Source organism: Stegodyphus dumicola, chromosome 1 (assembly GCF_044657685.1).
Source record: "Stegodyphus dumicola isolate Sdum_Otavi_A_Nest chromosome 1, ASM4465768v1".
Lineage (NCBI taxonomy): Eukaryota > Metazoa > Arthropoda > Arachnida > Araneae > Eresidae > Stegodyphus > Stegodyphus dumicola.
This window is the reverse complement of record NC_140768.1, coordinates 124,445,878-124,467,615: the sequence shown is the minus strand read 5'-3', so window position 1 is coordinate 124,467,615 and position 21,738 is coordinate 124,445,878. Positions and strand designations below refer to the sequence as shown.

Genomic DNA, 21,738 nt, shown 5'->3' with positions numbered 1-21,738 from the left:
TTTTTATATTTTAATTGTCGAATTTAGTTCTGGTTAATTTAATAGGTTATTTAATTTTCAATAAACTCATTAAATTTCACCTTTATAGTTCATTCTTTGCCTGTTTAGTTTTAATTCAATTAAATAATTATTTTAAGGGAATCTTAGCAGCTATTTTGCAAAAATATTCTTTTGAAAGCCCTGTTTTAATCCTTTTTTCAATTTAAATTGCACATATATGAAACAGAGTTGCAGTAGATTTTCAACCTCTTGATGTGACATTAAAAATCTGTATTCTTTCATATTTTTATCAACTTATTTTAATTGTTATAAATAGTTTTGTAATTTAAACAAATCTTAAGCGAGCTGTTATTAATTTGCCACTACCTACTGAGTTATTCTACTTTTCTAGCTTTGAGTTCAGGGAAATTAGATAGAATTTCATGGAGGGGAAAAAATCATCTAATGAAGTTTCGCAGTTGGAATGTTTTACTCCCATTAAATTAGTTTTAATGACTCAAGCGCGTGTTGAAGTTATCAAGAAACAGAAAACCCATTTTTGCTTTTCTTTTTATTAGCGTACTAAGTCATCTAGCAGAAGATAAATTTTTGTTTCGGACTAAGAATGAGTTGAAGAAAGTTTTAATCACCACTAACTTTCTTAAAAGTTCGGAAGTCAAAGCTTTTTAATCTTACCTTTATCGAACTACCCACGCATCGTAGGCGGAACCTGCAACACGTTATCTTCCTGCCTTGACATGATTGGTTAATGATTCACCTGCATACAAGTCATGATAATTTGAGGTGACGCTATACATTATCTAACATATCAATTTCAAATGAAATAAAATCGTTTTATTCGCAGTCATAAAATTTTCTTATTGAAATGCATTTGAATTTTTGGGAGTTATAAGACAATGGCAAAACTCTTTAAGACTATCTATGTGGAAGGAGGTATATATTCGTGGAGGATTTTCTAAGCAAAACGGTTCGTGTTCACGTTACATACAAGCAAAATTATGTTAACAATATGATTTACAACTTGAAAATTCTGCAAAGAAGGGAAGACTATTTCCTTTCTTTGCAGTTTTTTTTCCTTATGAAGCGGGACTTATGCCTGATTGCTCTCAAAATCGATAGAGTTTTCATTAAAATATATTCAAATGTGAAGTTACTTTTTGTGTATAGGAATGACTGCATTCATTTTAGTTAAATTTATCTTTCACAATTTTGATTTTGATTATGATAGTTAAAAATTTCATTTCCATCTTATTTGTTTGAAGCTATAGTGAATAATATTATGATAGTTAAAAAGTATTTTTTTGCTTTTTATCGAATTTGACTAAAATAGTGCCCTAAAATCATTATGACAGCTAAATATTATTTTTTAGTTTTAAGTGCCTTTGATTAAAACGATATAAAACACAATATTATGATAATTAAAAAAAATATTTTTAGTTACTTTACTTAAAGTATTTAATTTAAAAAGAAATTATACATATTTTATTACATTTAAAATGATTACATTATAGAAAAACACACACACATATATAAATATTTGCATAGTTTAAAAAGAGAGAAAATCATAATTCTTTTATTTCACGAAAAACGTTAAATAAGCTTAAAAAGGTATTTTGGAAAACGAATGTAAATTTATTCAAAACCAACGATTTTCTTAGGTATTCAGAAATCCTCCGCTTCCCCCAAAAAGAACATTCTTCGACATTATCTCTCGATCGAAGGCCCCCCAAACAACTGCCAAATTCTTGATTCTATCCTCGAAAGGCAAGAGCACTGAAGCGGGAATTTCGTTTTAGTAGTTTAATGCATTTTCTGTGTATTTCGCGGTTGAAAACATTGTTTACGAACTTCTTTTAAGCACTTTCAAAAGAGTAGGAGTGTGAAAATATTATTTATTGACTACAGAGAGGGTACAAAATATTTAACTAAAAGTTCAAGTTTTTTTATTTTTGAAAAAATATTTCATTATCATTTCAAGTTCTTTACATATTTGACAAAAGTATTTGACTAACATTTCAAATTTTTTATTTATTTGACAAAGATATTTGATTTACAATTCAAGATTTCTATATTATTGAAAAAGATCTTTCACTAGCATTTAATGCTACTTATATATTTAACAAAGTTATTTCATTAACATTTTGAATTTTTACATATTTGACGAAAAATACTTGACTAGAATATTTGATTTTTGACTTATTTGACCAAAAATACTTGACTAGGATTTCTGATTTTAGACTTATTTAACAAAAATATTTGATTAACAAGATTTTTGTACATTTGAAAAGAAATGTTCACTAACATTTCAGGTTATTGACACATTTTGTAACTAGTTAATAATTATAATAACTAATTATAAACATTGCACCACTACAACACTCGCTACCATACCACGGATCATGAAATTACAATAAATAGTAAATCTTAGACAACCAAACCACGGTATCAAATACTTTTAAGTTTTAGTGAAGATGGTCATCTTAAAGAGTTAAAGTTCAGTATCGGTTTTTTAAATGAAGTTCTGTGAAATACGTTATCCACATTTGTTATGTCTTTTTCTTTATGACACGAAGTTATGAGAACGTTGAAGGCATAATTATTGTAACTGGCTTCATTTTTGTACTAAAAATGGCAACATTATACAGAACCGGAGCTGTCTACTACAGAGTCAACATGCACAAACAGAACACTGTACGTTTTAGTCTGACGCTCAACATTATGGGTTGTCTAATATGTCATGACGCATTTTTTGTATGTACTTTAAAGACCCTTTATTTAAGTTATAGGGTTCTTCCTTTTATCTATCAACTAAGTGTTGAGGAACACTAGTTAATGAATAATTGCTTAAGCTCAAGAACAGAAACGTAAGCCTCAAGAAGGGTTAAATACCCTTTATTGCTCAAAATAAAGATTCACAGATGGCCCCCTTCTCAGGACGTACAACAAAGCCTTCACTTGGGCTTTAACTCAGAAGTGTAAGAAATAAGAACTAACTAATGACTAACTAAAGAGATTTAGCCGAAGCTAACACAAAACTAGTTGGCTCGTACTCTTAAATTAACTAGCGAAGCTATCAATGGCACGTAATACGGCCGAGCGTAGTAAGCTTAGATGTAGCCAAAAGGCAAACGAGCGCTATTCAGGAAATCTAATTCTCTCTCTCTCTCTCGAAGTCAGTGGAACTTCGACTTAAATACTACTCTGCTTCTTATTTGCATTTAACGCGATTCCAAAAACCCGTTCTGGAAAGGAATTATAATTTGAAGCTAGAAGAGATAGGAAAGGCGAATAAACTTAAAATAACTGTTATAAACTTAGGATAAACCTTACAGTGTGAAGAACAATGATCGGTCAATAGTATACTACCCGTTTTGTTAACTTTTTGCTTTCTTTTAACGAGCTTCGTGATTCCTCACTCACAAAAAAACCTAGCTTTATCAGCGAAAAGCTGAACAAGGTACTGATTTGCAGCTTCATCTGAATTGAATGTTATACCACGACAGAAATCTTGAAGAGAGCGAAACAAGTGAAAGGGCAGGAGATCAAAGCGGTATGATACACATGACAACCCTTTTTCTTTTTCGTGACAAACTCCAATAGTTTTTGCCAGGGGATCAAACTTGTGTGTGGTCTCACGTAATGGGGATAGAATGCAGTTTCTATAGGATTAAAATGAGCTCTGGAAGTTTCTAAAAGACGGATTTTTTGAAACTGTCCAGTTGGCGACAGCACACTTTCGAATTGATTTGTTGCCTCATTAGGAGGAGCTTGGAGATAAGACCACATACAAGTGAGAAAAACTATTGGAATTTGGATGAAGAGTGTTGCCATGCGTAACATACTCACCTAACCTTGTGCCCTCAGACTTTCACTTGTTTTCTGTCTTCAACATTTCTTTCGTAGTGTAACATTCAATTCGGATGAGGCCATAAATCAACACCTTGATTAGCTTTTCATTGATAAAACTACGGTTTTTCGTGAAAGCGGAATTACGAAGCTCATTAAAAGAAAGTGAACAGTTATTAAACAAAACGAGAAATATACTATTGACTGATCATTGTTCACACGGAAAACGGGACATTGTACTAAAAAGGGTCAACGTTATTTAGAAACGGAATACTGCAATATAAAGTTCAATATTATAGAAAAATAGTAAACTGCACTAAAAAATCTCAAACTTATGCAGGAATGGAACGCTGTTCGAAAAAGCTCAACATTATGCAAAAATGGAGCAGTATATTAAGAAAGCTCAACATTATACGAAGATGCAGCACTGTACTAAAAAGGCTCAACATTACATAGAAACGGAACATTAAAAGCTCAACGTTATACAGAAACGGAGCACTGCATTAAAAAGCCCCAACATTGTATAAATATAGAACACTGTACTAAAAAACCTGAACATTATACAGAAATGAAACATTGTACTAAAGAAGCTCAACACTATACAGACACTGAACACTGTAATAAAAATTTCAACATTCTACAGAAACTGTTAGTTGCGATAACAGGATTTTATTTATCTTTGATTTTTAATAAACAGTCAAATTCATGCGAAATAAATGACTGTTATATTAAACTGTAGTAAACCTTCTCAAGGTGACTCACTCTGTGAAAATGACTTAAATTTATAGCAATATGTATTCAGCATCTCCTCTCTAAAGCGACCGCCTCCTCAGAAAACTATAATCATCTGGAACCGCAGGAGGTGGGCTTAGAGAGGGTTCATTTTAGTATAACTTTGATATTTTTTTAACCTAACGAAGAAAATAATAGAAAAGTACAAAAAAGGGCTCTGTCTGTTTTAGCAACGCTCGGAATTCACGTCTCATTTCTCTTTTGCACACTAGAAGAAAATTAAGTTGAACGAAACAAAAAATTCCGTTCTTTCCCCTTCCCTCCAGCATTCTTTCTCATAATAAGCACTTATTTCTATTATTTTACTTTCCCTTCTGCTTTCGGTTTGAAATTAATTGCCTCTTTCTATAAATATGTCAGAATTATAAGGCTAGCTATTCACCCCCTTCCGCCGATTTTATCTCCATTCCCCAACACACATGACGCATGCCTGCTTCGAGGATTTCACGGATTCTTCTTTAGAGGAATTTTTTATTGTTCAATTTTGGTGAAATAAATATTGTGTAGAAAGACATGTCATTCATTCAAATGATTCGATTTAAATTCTCTTTTAATGTGCATGTTCTATTTCAAATCGCATTCCTTTAGGAGTGCCCTTAAGGGTGGAAAATGATTGAACCATTCTTTTAAAAACGCTCTAATTGCGTTGCTTATAACCTTTAGGAAAAAAGGCGTGTGTGCCTCGGTTAAGCGGATTTGGACAATTATTTTAACAAGGTCCTTTTTACAGTTTAAATTTTACAGTCGTTTAAAGCTGCAGGAAATTTCTCGAAAATTATTCAGCTGTCAAAAATCTTCCCGACTGCAATTAATATTTAAAACAAATGTTTAAAATATAGTAATATTTAAAATAGTATAACCCCATTTCATGGGGATAAGATCTCTAAATTCCGGGCCCCGAAACAAAACTGTTGCCATTCCACATTATATTAAATCCTTTATTTATTTTTTAGTTATCTGTGTTTTACTTGATTATTTGTGTGTAATAAGTAAAATATGATAATTAATAATAATAATAATAATAAAAGGTCGCCCAGAAGGTCTAATGGTTAAGAGAGCCTGACTGCGATACCGAAGGGCATGGGTTAGAATCTCGGAGAAGGCATGGTTGTAATTGTCCGTCCCTTCATAGGAGGCAATGGTGGCCCACCTATTAGGTGCCTCCATAAAAAAAGAGACCACCACATTTGGCTTTAGTATAGATTAATGAACTCTGTTACAAAAAACCCTAATTGTTCACAATCTGCCATTGAAAAAACAATAATAATAATAACAAAAAGTGATAACTAGTAAAATAAAGTTAATAATAATTCATAAAGAGAAAGAGAATTTCAGTAATAATTTGTAAAATAAAAGTAAGTGATAATTAATTAAGTAGGAGCAAATGCGTGATAATTATAAAAATAAAAGTGAGTGATAACTGGAATTAAGGCAGTGATAATTTGTAAAGAAGTAAGAGACAATTTAGCTGAATAATAATATATTTATTAGTAAAAAAATGACAATTCGATTACGCAAAAAATAATTTGTAAAAAAGTTATAATTTCTTTAAATGAGAATTTTTAAGCTCAAGTAAGTGGTAATTTGTTTAAGTAAGTGATACAGTAGAAGCCGATTATCCGAGCTTTGATTAACCGAGATTCCGCGTTATACAAAATCAATGCAAAGGTAAGCAATTTATAGACTTGGGTTTAGCACTAATTTAAAGCAATAATTTTAGCAATAATTTCGCCTGACGATGACACAAATCAAGAAGTTAATGAAGAACGAGTGACTTTAAACCAGCTAACAAATTACAGAAGCAGTAAGGAATGATTGGAAGCAATGATGAACAATTTGAACGGTCTGATGAGACCATTGTAAATTTAGCCACGCCACAATGAAAGTTCTAATGAGGAAGACATGGGATTGTTTAATCAAAGATCGGTCACACAGATGCCTTGAACGTGATCGAAAAGTCTGTTGTAGCCTGAAAAGCAAGATGACAGGTCACCAGCTGACATTAGGATGTCACGACGTCTACGCACGGCAGCAAGAAAACGACGCAGCACAATGAAACAGAAAGCTGTACGTATCATATTCCGTACTATGTGTATGTCCGTCCATTTGAACGTACATATGTTTTATATCGCTATGTCCTGCTTGCATGAATCCTGCTTGTTAATCAATTCTCTATAGTATTATTAAAATTTTCTTTCTATCAGACGGTGTTATCTGAGTTAGTCCCGGTCCACATTAGCCTGGATAATCGGGATTCTACTACAACTGCAAAGAAAATTTAAGGATAATTTACTTGAGGAATATTTCATAATATGAAAGTGAGTAACACTTTGCAAAGTAAGTAAAAACTGAGTATGTGTTAATTTATGAAATAAAAGTAAGTGATAATTTGATTAATTAAGATTAAAGAACTGATAATTTGTTTCAGTAGCGAATAAACTTATAATAAAATAAAGGTAAGATTACGTAATTGATAATTCTTAAAAATGTAATCCATAATTAGATTAAATATGTGCCGGGCAGACGGTATAGTAGTTTGGGTATACCCACGAGCTCGTGTTCGAATACTGGAGAAGTCTCGGAGAAAAATTGTCTATCCTTTCATATCATAGGAGGTAACGGTGGCCTCCTATTAGGTGCTTCTATGTTAAATGACCAACGCTTTAATAGCGGCGAAACCCTAAAAATAGCTAGTGCCCGCCATTTAAAAAAAACTGAAAGCTTTTATATTTTATATTACGCCCAAAGAGGCATTGCCTTTATTTATTAAATATCAAGTCTTCGCACTTAAACCATAAAATTCAATTCAACAGCAATATCTCAAAATAATTTTAAAATGAGCATATCTTTAGAATTTCTGATACACAGTCTCGCGCGCTGATAAAAATGCTATTTTTACTTCTCTGTACGAAGTAAAAAGGAAGTATTGCAATCGCGAAAAGTTGCAGGCAGCATATTTCAACGAAAATATCCATTTTGATAGCTTTCGAATGCAATTTAACGATGTTTTTGCGCGATATCTGTACGTAAGGACAGAATAAAAGACTCTTTTCCTCCAAAAAAATTATAAAACTGCTTTAAAATGAATTCTGAAGAGAATTTTTCGTGGCGTCTGTACGTACGTACGTATCTCGCATAACTCAAAAACGAGTAGCCTCAGAACGTTGAAATTTTGTATATAGGACTACTGTAACATGTAGATGTGCATCTCGTATTTTGGTTGCAATCGGCAGCGCCAAACGTATATAAATATATTTATAAAAATATCCACTCTGTTACCCGGCTCAGTGATCTCAGTTTCTTTACTCTTATATGTTTGTAAATTGTACATATTTTGCTTTAAAAATGATTGAATCATGTTGTTCTTGTCTTCCGGCTAAGGTTTTTATGCCTTTAGTAAATCTGTATGCAATATTTTCAGAGTTATCAACAATTTTAAAGTTGTTTAAGTGCCACTAAGCCTAATAATTTTTTTGATGGCGGCCATTGCTTGTTTACATTTGAAACAGCAGAGTAGTGTATTTGTTGCCAATCTAGAGAAACGTAGCTTCGCAACAACAAATATAACGCCTTCATTTATTATTGCGAATTAAATCATGCTTAATCATTTCTGGAATTTTTTCGAGGAAATAAGTGCTTAAGATTTACTTCGTAATTTTTAATACAGATATTTTGAGTTTTTGTGTATTTTTGACTTGTCGCAAAGTGAGAACTGAATTAATTGAATGAGATATACTCAATCGTCTTTGAAAAGCTATTTCTTTTTTGTTTTGTTTGCTTAATTTCTTTTATACATCGTTCTAGCTTTATTATAGTATTTGAAAAGAACATGTGGCAACGATTAGATAATTCTTTAAATGATATAAATTTTGTGCATTCTGAGTTATAATATGAACGAAATATTATACTGTTAAGTGAACCTAGCGCCAGAGTGTCGCTATGTTAAACAAATAGAGCGAATTTTAAAGAATGCCTTTATTCTACTGTGGTTTATGCGCTGTCGGCGTAGTAGATTTAATTAAATCCAATAAGTTTAAACGAAATGCAAGAAAAAAATGCGTATAATTTAATATTCCGTACAAGGAAGTCATGTGGTGTACACATCAGATTTTTTCTTAGAGTGTTGCCATTCCTCGCTTTAAAATCGTTGAGTTTGTTAATCAAAAATTCATTAAAGTTTTACAATATACGAAATAGATCATAAAACAAATTCCAAATTCAATCTTCCAGATGCCCATATTCTAATGGAGGACAACTAATTGAAAATTTGATGTTTCTAAATACCGTTGTTTTTTCGCAGCGAGAGAAACATACATACATTTATGCAGATTCTTCATTATTTAATTTCTTTAAATGTAATGCAGGGCTTTACTATTTGGTGGCAACAATTTGAAAAGTGAACCGACATTTATAGTGAATCAAGCAAAATAAGAAAACGAACTTAATAGCCTTTCTCGGCTAACGCCCTTTGGGCTAAAAATGAGAGATTTTAAATTTTTTGCCAAAATTCATCTTTGTAAATAATTCAAAAATAACATGTTGTCGAATATTTGCTTTTCGGACGACAGCGTTTATCGTTTATAACGCTTATAAGTATTCACACTTTTCTACAGAATCATTTTTGCAGTGCATAACCTATTTTTATAACACTCAATAGACATGGATACTTTTATAACGGTAAAAAATATCATGCTGTCGAATTGCTTTTCGGACTATTGCTTATAACTCTTATAGTCCATATATCGCTCAGAACTCATCCTCACTTTGAAGCAGAATCACTTTTTGAATTTATGACTTATTTTTATAACGCTCAGTATGCATACAACAGTTACAACTTATCCTTATTCTTGTGTCAAATTACTTTTGTGGTGTGTAACTTTTCAAAGAACTCATGGACGATAATAACGCTAAATATATCCTTTTGTTAAATGTCTGGTTGCCAATTTTGTTAAATGTCTGGTTGCCTTTTGTTAAATGTCTGGTTGCCAAGTTTACAATATCGGTTGCTATGACTTTGAAAATCTTTACACATCTCTTCTACTTGAAGAAATCTATGAAAGTCTTCTTTAACTTCCCAGTTTTTTTCCTGAAATGCTTCCTATTCTATATTTACAAAAATAGAAAGATTATCTCTATATTTCGCTTTTTAATAACTTTATCAAGCATGCAAACATTCTTTACTTATGGTATTCCAATGGGAAATTCTTATTCTACTCATTTATGTAATCTCTGTTTATTTTCTACAGAATTTAAGTTTCTCTAAAACCTTTTTGAAAATGATTACAAATAAATTTGCAAATACATTCAGATTAGTTAATATTAGCAACAATATTCTTATTAAGTAAGCAATATGTACTCTAGATGTTTAAAACTTAACAAGATCAGTAAAAAAATTAATTAATTTTAGATTACCTGGATTTCAGCATTTATAATTAATTAGAATTTTCGATAAAAGAAGAGAATGCAATTATTCAACAATTAAACTTAAATTGGAATAATAACATCTCCAAAAAAGGTTATTTCAAACACAATTTTTAATAAAATTACCAGAATTATGAAAATATGCAGATAAACTAAACAACAGCAGCAAGGAATTCTTATTACTAAAATTTTACAAGAAAATGATTAAAAACGCTGAAGTGGTCTACAACCTACAATCTATAAAATATTTTAAGTAATAAACTTTTTATCTGAAAGCTCGAATAAAAAAAGGATCAAGAAGGTTGTTTTAGAGGGTTTCATAGTATAATTTACGTATATCACTGCATATTTTTCTTTACTTTACTTTTATAAATGGAGGGCTTACTCTATTCTAAGTAGTCATCATAAGCCCATGACACGCACATTTTATTCATTTCTAACATTTGTTTAATTTTTACCTCTTTTTTCACTTGCATTATTATAATGCTTTTCAAAATCTAAAATTAGAAAATTCACTTTTTGGAAGATTTTAAATTTTCATCGCCAATTTATTTCGCCAATGGCGCCAATCTAACAACCTTTGGTGTCGACGCTTGCTTACTGTCTTTTATTCCTTTATTTTGACAGTGGTGAGCTCATAATTATAGTTCTGTGTTAATTATTATATATTTAGTAATTTACTTTTTAATTTGAATTTATATTGGAATTTTAATTCAACATATGTGCTTCTTTTTCTTCTACTTTTTTGGATGTTGATTTTATTTCATGTAGAATTGTGTTTGTATATTTTTATTTCATATGCATAAAAAATTATTGTGTTGGAGAGGCATTCAGAATATTTGGATGAACTATTATAATTAAATTATTTAAGTTAGCTCATCAGCTAATTTTATATGAACAGAAACGCAGTGGCTTTCCTGGGAGGAGGGATTCAGTTGAATCTGATCTATCTTCTCTTGATAACGTTGTATTAGATTTGATTAAATTCCTCTTCCTATTTTTATATTCTGTTGTTTCCGAAAATTCTTCTGGTATGATAAAACAACTGGTTGATGCTTTTTATTGAGAAATTTTGGGATTTTACAAGTTTTGATTTTATTTTTTCATGATTTTGTGGATTAGGTTCTAAATTTCTTACTTTTTTTGTATACATATATTTATATATTAAGAGAAAATAGAAATAAAACATAAAATTAGGCAAACCAACAACCTTGTGTTTTGCGCAGATTTTAGTTGAGACTTTCCCGTCTGGATCGTTTGCCCACTTGCGTGACTCTTTACTAAAATCTACGTCAAATACAAGGCTGCTACTTTGCAGTTATATATATATATATATATATATATACAGATGATAGATATGAATAATACATATATGCATATATGACCTTAAAATCTAATCAAACATATATGCATAATTGACCTTAAAATCTCAGTCCTTTCAGATATAAAAAATAATAATAATTTTCCTTCACGTCTTTGAAAACTGAACCTGAGTTAATATGTTGACAAATAAAAAATTTTTCATAATTCATCTCCGATTTTAAATGAACTCCAGTACTTATACTTGGATGAAATCTCGCTTGTTGTCCATTCGCTTGAAGATTTCGCGACCTTTTTCTGTTTCTTCACGAAAGACGAAAAACTAGTGACATTCGCGTTGTCTGAAACTATTTGATTTCCACTTTTCCTTTCCGAGAGGATTAGTACTCGTGACGTGAAATCTAAGACCGCTTTAGGAGGGAAAAAATCGCTGGGGATTTTCCTGTCGTGGTAAGGAAAAATCCGGCTGACTTTCCTCACTTCGATGGGGGTGAAATAATAGAAATATTTTGCTGCTAGAAAAAATTCCCCCAAAATTTGTTTAGTTTCTTTACTTAATGCTATGCCAGATATTTATCATTAAGCAGTTACTGCATTGATTTAGGCAGTATTAAAGATGTCAATTTTCGTAGCTGTTAAAAGTAATTATTTAGGAATATTTAAGCAATAAAGTCTATACCCTTTTAAAGAAATTATTGTGTTGATTTAGATAGTTTTAAATAAGAAAATTTCAGTACCTTATAATGTATTTCTCCCGCTCTCTTAGTGTGCCTTCGCGGTGTAGTGGTCTGCATTATGGGCGCGTATTCCAGAGGCCCGTGGTTCGATTCCCGGCGAAGGCGTTGCTCATGTTTCATGACTCCTGCTTCCAAAAAATACCTAATGTCTCTACAGTGGCGCCCGAACTAAAAGAGCTGTGGATGATGATACTCCGCACCCAAGATTTAGCGATTGAGTCTCTTAAAAAACCGCAATCGCCCTTTAAAAGGGGGATTACATAAGGTATTTCTCCCTCCTTAGCGTGCCTTCGTGGTGTAGTGGTCTGCATGCTGGGCGCGCATTCCAGTGATCCATGTTTCGATTCCCGGCGAAGGCGTTGCTCATTTTTCATAACTCCTGCTTCCAAAAAGGTACCTAATATCTCTACAATCTCTTTATAGTACTTACGGCCTTGATTTAAATAGCTTCACTCAAATAAGTTTTTGTATCTCTGCAAAGTTAATAGTGCCTTTATTTAGGTATTGTTAAACGAGTAAATTCTGTATCTCTATAAAGTACTTACTGCGCACCTTTACATACATCAAAACATTTAAAGTCCTGTGCCTCCAACGTTCACTTAGGTAGTTTTAAATAGGTAAAGTACAATGATCCGTCAAAGGAATTATAACTGAAAACCTACGATCATTCACTTTCAGTAAACAAACTCTACCGTGTCATGTGATGTGGCGAGAAAACATATTGTCATTAGAGTAATAAAAATATAAGTTTATATACAGAAATTGCAGGTTCATTACAAGGTACAGTTTCATATACCACTATCTTACGAAAGAAGAACACACTGCTGCATTCCGCTGCAGTTTAGTATTAGCATATCAAAAGATGCGGCTCGTCAATAGCAAACATTGTCCTTCCTTAAGTTATTTCACACTTCAAACTTCATATATTATCTTAATTCAAAAATGTTAACATAAGTTTTACCATTTTTTAGTCTTTGTTTCCTGATAAAAGCTACTACTTAAACAAAGTACGAATTCTACGCTACTAAAATAAATAATTCTTTACGAATAATAATTTTTAAACTCAGTCTTTTAGGAGTTTGCATGCAGACTGTTTCGGTATCGTCTCAGAGAACTCTTTTATATTTTCTGTTGCCTTCTGGCTTCTATCACATTTTGGCTAACCAAGTCTTCTGCTGATTTAGTAGCATCTTAATGTTCGACAATTTCCAAAGAGTAGATTCTTTGAATTGGTCGTAACAATATACCCGATGCTGTGTTGACACGAAGCTCTATCACTTTCGAAAGTGGTCAATCTGAAAGCGTTTCATCATCACTTTCCCGTTAATACGATGTCATCGACATTTATCTTCTTCGGTGACCTTTTATTGACCTCCATCTTTAGCTGGCATATTCACTACGAAATATTCGCTGTAACATCATTCAGGAACATATTGGGATTGGATTGGATTGGATTATTTAATTATGGCAAAGCACACGAGGGCTATCTGCCTAAAGGGAGGGATGCCTCCGTGGAGGACTTTCTAAGGGAACTGGCTCGTATACACGTTACACATGTGGAAAACCAAGAAAACGCCCATGAAGCCAGCCCGTTCGCGGGATTCGAACCTTGGACCGAACTACCAGAGTTCAGCGTCTTTACCGCTCGGCCGCTGGTGGGCCCGGAACATATTGGGAGTTAAGGATTACTCAGATCTTCGGAAATGTTAGTTAGAGATCGAGAGTTGATGATTCCTTCATATTCACAGAAAATTGTTTCCAATTCTTTGAAATTCAGCAGCGCTTCCTCAAGAACTTTTCTTAGCAGTTGCTTAAGAACGCCTGTCATTCTTTCTTACTATCCGCCCCACTATAGTGCAGAAGAAGGAATGAACTTCCAGCGGATCTTCTTTGCAGAGCTGTAAACTTCAACTACTTCCAGTTAATATTATTAAAAAAATATTTAAAACAGTAGCTGCTTCCACTAAATACTTCCGTTGGCACTATATATCCGTTGGCAGTACAGTCTACGCTTAATAAATCTCAGATAATCTAATAAATCTCTACGCTTAACAAATCTTCGGAACACTTGAAAACCATCAGTTGGCAGAGAGGAAAAATCAGCTCGAAATATAACTCTCAGTGTACTCCACATTTAAGTAGAAATATCCATGCTGTCATCTGGATTGACCGTCCTTGGCCTTTGAGGTATAAAGCTAGCGAAATCTACACCTGTTACTCCAACTTAACCTAGCTCCAACTGTGGCTTCTAGCAGTTTCAATCTTGGTCTGGTAATCTTCTTCACTGGAATAATTCTTGATTGAAATTGTAGTAATTGTATTGCTATCATATGCTTTGATTCACTTCTGATAAATACTGCGACAGTATACGCTGGTTGACTGGGGTCACAAAAAGTATATAGACCCAATTAAACATCTCTGCTCCCAACAAACCATCTGAGTACTTTTATTTGATTAAATATGGAAGTTTTTCGGCCACTTCAAAGATTCTTTATTTACGAGTACATCATTATTCATTTCAGCATCATTTATTTTCTTTGTCTTCCAAATGGATTGCAACAGAAGTTTAGGACGTAAACTTATAGAGCAGGTAAACCTTATAGGATTGAAAATTCAATTAAGAACTGACCGGATTTTTCTCTTAGTCACCACTTCATCTTTAAATCTCTTGGACAAATCTCTAGTTATCTAGCCTCCGTATCCCATAATAGTCCCAAAACGCTTAACTTGTTTGGTTTCAATCACACAAGTATCTAAAAAACTGTGTTCCCAAGCTCCCAAATCCAACTGTGCTTAGTACATAACGTCGGTTGCAAGCAGTGAGGTGACAGTTATATTTATATTTCTTCTATTCCGAATTTTTTGCATTAATGTCCAGCCTAATTTAGTTTGCATGCCAACTAAACCTCGTTTAAGCTCTTTTCTTTAATTTGTAAAGAGTGTTTCTCAGTCATCTCATGCAGTTAATATTTCAATAAGATTCGGATCCTTTTGCGTGTCACTTACATTCTAATTCTCGAATCTAGTATCTACAGCTAATTCGAGGATGTTACCATAAATCATTTCTTGATCTAAAGCTTCAAGATTGCAAAGACGTAGAGACATCAGGATATTTTTTGAAAGAAGGCTATATATGACACAAGTATAAGCAAAAACGTAATTCTACTATATAAATAATATGTATGGTAATGAACCAGAATTAGATGCAATGATGTAGAAAAACTGATAGGGTTGTAGAGACGTGAGGTATTTTGGAAGTAGGCAAGATGAAAAATGAGCAATCGCCTTCGCCGGGAATCGAACCACGGACCTCTGGAATACCGGCCCAACGTGCAGAACCACTACACCACGAAGGCACGCTAAAAAGGTGGGAGAAATACCTTATAAACATACTTACCATCAAACCTAAATAACTCTTATGAAACCTACCTAAATAAATCTTATGAAATTTAAGTTTCGATTCCTTTGTTACTGTCCCTCCTAATAAATCAAGTTGTACAATCCTTTCTTTAATTGGCTCGTAATCCATATTTAAAGATGAAAACTAAAATATATTACTTCTGTGATTACGTATCAATTAACGTGCGAATGGGAAACTCAGTGTAATTACCTACCTGTATTAATTTTAAAACGAGTGTCTGGGGAAAAAATTCAGCATCAGAAAAAGAACTTGAATGTAATGTATCAACACATTGTACATTCTTTTCTGTTAACTCGAGCGTTTTGTTTTCACAAACTTAATTAATTTTTCTTTGTTATTATTCTTTGTCTTATTCTGTTCTGGAAACATTATCGAAAAATGTCTCTTTGAACATAACATGTCACTAAAATCTTGCAGTTCTTTGCATTAAGTTTCGATTTTAGACAACAAAAACAGCAGCTTTTACCGAATAGAATTTTTTCTCATGTGTCAGTGACATATTTTTGTCTTTAAAACATTCATTACTGTTATATTTACCTACGAAAAATAAAATGTGCATTCTTTAAATTATTTTCTTTAACGACGAATAAATCAGTAGCACTAGAAATTATTAGTTTTGACCCTTTTGTTTCCCGTAAAGGATTTATTCTTAAAATTAAAATTTGAATCTGCAACTGAAATGCGTTGTTCCGTTTCGCCTTTGTTTCGAATAAATTTTATTAAATCATGAAGGTGATCTTTTGATGCTTCTCCAATTGCCAGACTCCCTTGTTGGAATACAGGATTCCAACAAAGAAAACAGAATTTCATTATATACTGCTACATCAGGAGATTCTAACGCCTTCCAAGAGATTCTATCTGTCATATATAGCTTGTGGAAGTTGTTTATGTATTTTGAATTATTAATGACAAATGCTCTCTATTGTAAACTTCCATTAATAATTATCTTTTGCCAAATCTTAATCTTATTGCTTTAGTTACCTTAGGATAATTATCTGGAGGCGCAGGATAACTATCTACAAATTATCTAGTTTGAGTGATGATCCCATATGATTAGATTAAGAGAATGGAATTTATCAACAGGATCCATATTACGACCTTCCTGTACTTTCACAAATCAGCGCAAAATGTCAACCATTCTTTAATATTTCCTCGTATTTCTTTAACTCAATTCGTGCAGTTTAAACTTCGTTTTTGAGAAATATTTGCACTATTAGAAGAATTTTCTACACTATAAACATCAATTTCTTTATTCTTTTTATTTAAAATTATCCTTATCTTAAAATAATTACTTAAAAATGCTGTTCAATGAATTCACTTTCGTTTTCGAGCTCCTGTTTCTATTTTGTTAGCTTCTAACATTCTATCCATTACTTGACTATCCAAGTTTTGTAATTCTTCAAAATTTTCCTATAAAATCTGAAATTTTGATTGCACTTCCACAATATCATCTGCATCCTCTTTGCTGATGTCTTCCTATAATCTATTTAATAATCTATTTGAATGACTACTTTTCTCGATTTTTACCATGTTTACAAATAGTGTTTGTCACTAGAAGACCATAATACAAACTTTGATCATTTGAAAAACTACGATCATTCATTTTCAGTAAACAAACTCTATCGAGTCATGTTATGTTGCAAGAAAAAATACTTTTCCTAAGAATAATAAAAACGCAAATTTACTTACAGAACTTGCAAGTTCGTTACAAGCTGAGGTTTCACATATCGCTATCTTACGAGAGAAGAACACCACGCTGTTGCCAGTCCCCTGCAGCTAAGTAATGGCATCAAAAGGTGTGGCTCATTAATGGCCAATAGCACATTTTTGAGGCTCTAAGTTAATGGTTACAGCAGAAAACATCGTGGATAAAACAAAGCAAGGCGAAAGCGTCGTAGTACATCGTGGGAGAAAAGAAAGCAAATTGAAAACATCAAATAAAGCGGTTCAAAAACTTCGTAGTTTATTAACATCGTCGTCGAAAATATCGCGGTAAAAGATAAAGTACCTACAAATCATCACATGACGATAGCATCGCACACATGCGTTTTTCTGGGTTTAAAACTCGTAAATGCATTTTCACATAATGATTTGGGAGTGCAAGAAGGAAAGAGGGTGAAAATGTTAAAGGCACTTTTAGAATAAATGGAAACAAAATAAGATATAATTTCACTAAATCAATAACAGGTTAACAAAAGTGAAAGAAAATAATTTGATAATTAATTAAGCAATTTGTATAGAGGTAACCTCATGCAGTTATTTATGTTCCTTTTTCTAAACAATTTTAGACTGTATTTTTTAGGCACATTATCAGTAAAACTTTATAAAAAATCTGATTTGTGCACCACATGACTTCCTTGTACGGAATATTAAATTATACCCATGTTTTCTTCCATTTCATTTAAACTTATTGGATTGAATTAAATCTATTTCGTGGATAGCGCATAAACCACAATAGAATAAATGCACTCTTTAAAATTCGCTATATGTGTTTACCATAGCGACAGTCTGGTCGCCTAGGTTCACTTAACAGCGTTACATTTCATTCATTTTTTAACTTAGGATGCACAAAATTTATATCATCTTAAGAATTATCTAATCGTTGCCACATGTTCTATTCAAATACTATAATAAATCTAAAACGATGTATAAAAGAAATTAAGCAAAGAACAAAAAAAAGAAAAAAAGAAAAAAAGAAAAAAAAAACAGTTTTACACAGACGATTCAGTATTTCTCATTCAATTAATTTAGTTCTTACTTCGCGACAAGGCAAAAATACATTAAAACTTAAGATGTCTGTATTGAAAATTATGAAGAAAATCTTAAACACTTATTTCCTCAAAAAAATGCAGAAAAGGATTAAGCATGATTTAATTCGCAATAATAAAAGAGGGCGTTATCTTTGTTATTGCGAAGCTTACTTTCTCTAGGTTGGCGACAAATCTACTATTGTGCTGTTTCAAATGTAAACAACCAATGGCCGCCATGGAAAAAATTATTAGGCACTTAAACATCTTTTAAATTTTAAATTGTTGATAATTCTAAAAATATTGCATACAGATTTACTAAAGGAATAAAAATCCCTCGATCTTCTTACTGGCATTCAAATCCCAATTCTGACACCAAAAATTGTTCCGTGCGTACGGGTTCGTTTGAAATGAATGCACAAGTCCGATGAAAAATGAACAAAAATTTATTATTATCACAAGAAATATTCTCAAATTTCTTCAAATATTCATGCAGTATTACAAAATCTCACAGTAGTTACCTTTTAACTACTCAACTCTCAAACTCTTAAACAACAAAAAACTCTTAAACAACTCTTAAACTAAACTCTTAAACAACAAAAAACTAACTAAAATCACTGACTAACTGAATTGAGAGGTTTTCCTCCTTTTTATAAGATTTTTAAATCGCGCGCGAGAACTTTCTGGAACTTTCTCGAAATCAAAAAGAGATACTTATTTATTAAATGTTACATGCACGCGCTCTTGTATTTTCAATTTTCCGGCTTAGCTTTCTTTTAATATTCGTCACGCGCTGCACTGCGAGGGAAATAAAACCATTTAATTTACAATTCGACTAACATTAGCTATTCAAATACCAAATCCGTAACACTGCCCCCTTCCCAAGGACTGCACGTCCCGGGCAGTACAATCCCTGGACAGGAAGGCAAACTTACAACTAAGGCCTAAATACAATAACAAGCATTACATTATGATAATAAACAACATGAACAATAAATGCAATAAATAAAACAAATCAAATGCTATCAAATACTAAATACGAATTAAATACTAAATACAAGTCAAAACAAATACTAAATATGTATGTAGAAACAAAAAAGGACCATGGTCTTACACTATTTACAATTATTTATACTATGTAGTATGGCCATAGTAATGAGCTAACCTGTTGTAATGAACGACTTTATGTTTAGAGTTCGAAGACTCACGGATCCTAACCGTCATTGAGCATGTTTAGTCCGCAGTCATGGGATGTCTGCGGAACATCCCAAGGTGACTGTAATTTAGGCCTGACACCTTTTCGTCGAATAGGGTTCCACAACCATACGTTGTGTCCTTTCTTGAATCTATGTCCAGTAGCTCTTGTGTTGTATCTGGTCTTCACTTTCTCCATCGCCAAGTTCACTCGCTTTCGTGCGGAACGGTGCATCACTTCAAAACGGGCCTGGACATCTTGGATATGTTCCTCAGGCGATGAAGGCGCATCCGTAGGGCGATCAAACGGGTGCTCCCAAGGCAGACGAAGGTCACGACCGAAGAGCATCTGTGATGGGGAATATCTGGTAGTCTTGCGTTTCTTTTCGACCCTAGTATGATTTCGGTAGATTCCCGAGCTAGGTCTTTCTGACAAGGCGTCGACATTTCCAGGTGAGGATCCCTTCTGAGGATGGATAGACATGTCATCAGATGCTGAAAGCAGATTGTTGTTTTTGAAGTCTAAGGAAAAATTGTATTTCCTTAAAAAGGCCAGTCCGTGTATGCATGGATCTGTAATATCCGCCACATATGCCGTGTGCTGGTAGGCGGCACTTCCAAACGTGATGTTCACGTTTAACTTCCCAGCTATGTCGATCTTGTCACCAGACGCAATCTGAAGGGTAACACAGGATGGCGTCCAAATAAGTTTATCTTTAAAGTGTTCAGCTAAATCTTTCCTAATGATGGTAACATTAGCTCCTGTGTCAATGATCATATTGCAAGGAACTCCATCGATATTCCCATTGATGGACAGGCCTTTACTGTTGCCATTCACTGTAGAAATCTTAAGCACTATAAAACAGGGTTTTTCATTTTCTGGCAACCTCCTCTCCTCGATATGGTCATTAAGTTGTTTGCTGCGTCGTTGCTGGGAAATGATCTTATTTTCCGTGCTCTGTAGTGTTCTGCAATTCCTTCGTACATGGCCTTCAGCTCCGCAGTTCCAGCACTTTAGAATTGGTTTCTCTTCACTTCTGTTCCGTCTCAAGCCACTGACTTGTCTGGTAAAATCATGTGTTTTATTTTCCGTACCCTGGGGTGTTCTGCAATTCCTTCGTAGGTGACCTTCAGTACCACAGTTCCGACACTTTAAAGCCTGTTTCTTCTCCTTCCTTTCTTGTATCAAAGCATTGACTTGTCTTGTTAAATCATCCAAACGAGCCATCAATTGATCCACTAGCTCGTGGACTCGCACAGCTCTGACTGGGTAGCGATCTCTACGAGTGGCTTGCTGGGCTACCTTGAATTTCACGGCGTACAACAGAGCACTTTTTATGTCCTTTACATCTGCCATTCGCAGAGCTTTCTGTATTTCAGGATCCAGGATGCCGTCGATGAAATATTGCAGGGATAGGATTTCTTTTGTTTCTGTCGGGCACTCCGAAAAGACGAGATGAGACAGCCTTTCAACATCTGTGGCGAGTTCCTGGAGTGTTCCTGTGCTTTTCTGTTGACGAGAGTTTAATTGGAGCCTGTTGTAGTCTTTTAAACACTTCTCCCCAAAGCGCAGCTCTAACGCGCCGGAGAGAGCTTCGAAATCTAGCATTTTGTTTTCGGGAAGAGTCCGAAGAATATCCGCTGCGTCTCCTCTCAAAGAAGTGGTGAGATTACAGGCCTTAGCCTGGGAATCCTATCCATTTGCTTCCGCCACTATAGGGAACTGTGTCTTATATACTTACCAGGATGTCTTCCCATCATCAATGGATAACTTTAAGGAGGCGCGAGAAGGCACGGATAAAAATTTAAATCCATCGGAACTGCTTCCTGCTGTCGCTATGCATTTCTTTAAAATGTCAACTTCTTTGGTGAGGGCAGCAGAAATCCTCTCTTCAAGTTGTTACTCTACTGCAGAAACTCTTTCCTGAATTTTTCCAACTTTGTCTTCAACTGCGTCTATTCTGTCTTCCATAGCCTCGAATTTGCTTTCTATTATGCAGGCAATTTCTCTTTTCATTTCGTCTTGACCTGTTTCAATCTTTCCTTGTACAGCTTTTATGTCTTCTTTAAAAGTTACTTGACCAGCTTCCAACTTTTCATGAACGGATTCCTGTCCCGATTTCATTTCCTCTTTAACAGATCTCATATCTCCTTTAACGGAATCTTCCATCTTTTTCTGGCTAGATTTCATGTCTTCTTTCATTTCTTCTTTAAACGAGGCAAAGACTGATATCAACTGCCTTAACTGCTCTTCCATCGC

General features: G+C 33.5%; 1 protein-coding gene across 5 annotated transcripts in view; it reads left to right on the top strand.

The window, feature by feature from the left end:
• Positions 1-21,738, top strand: part of LOC118196550 (neuropeptide CCHamide-1 receptor-like) — a 347,332-nt gene that overhangs the window by 166,670 nt on the left and 158,924 nt on the right. Inside the window, exon 2 of one of the 5 annotated variants that reach the window (XM_085820065.1) lies at positions 6,843-6,956. The exons of the other annotated variants lie outside the window; for them this stretch is intronic. The gene's annotated coding sequence lies outside the window, so the exon portion shown is untranslated. The remainder of the gene's footprint in view (positions 1-6,842; positions 6,957-21,738) is intronic. 5 annotated transcript variants of the gene reach the window in all.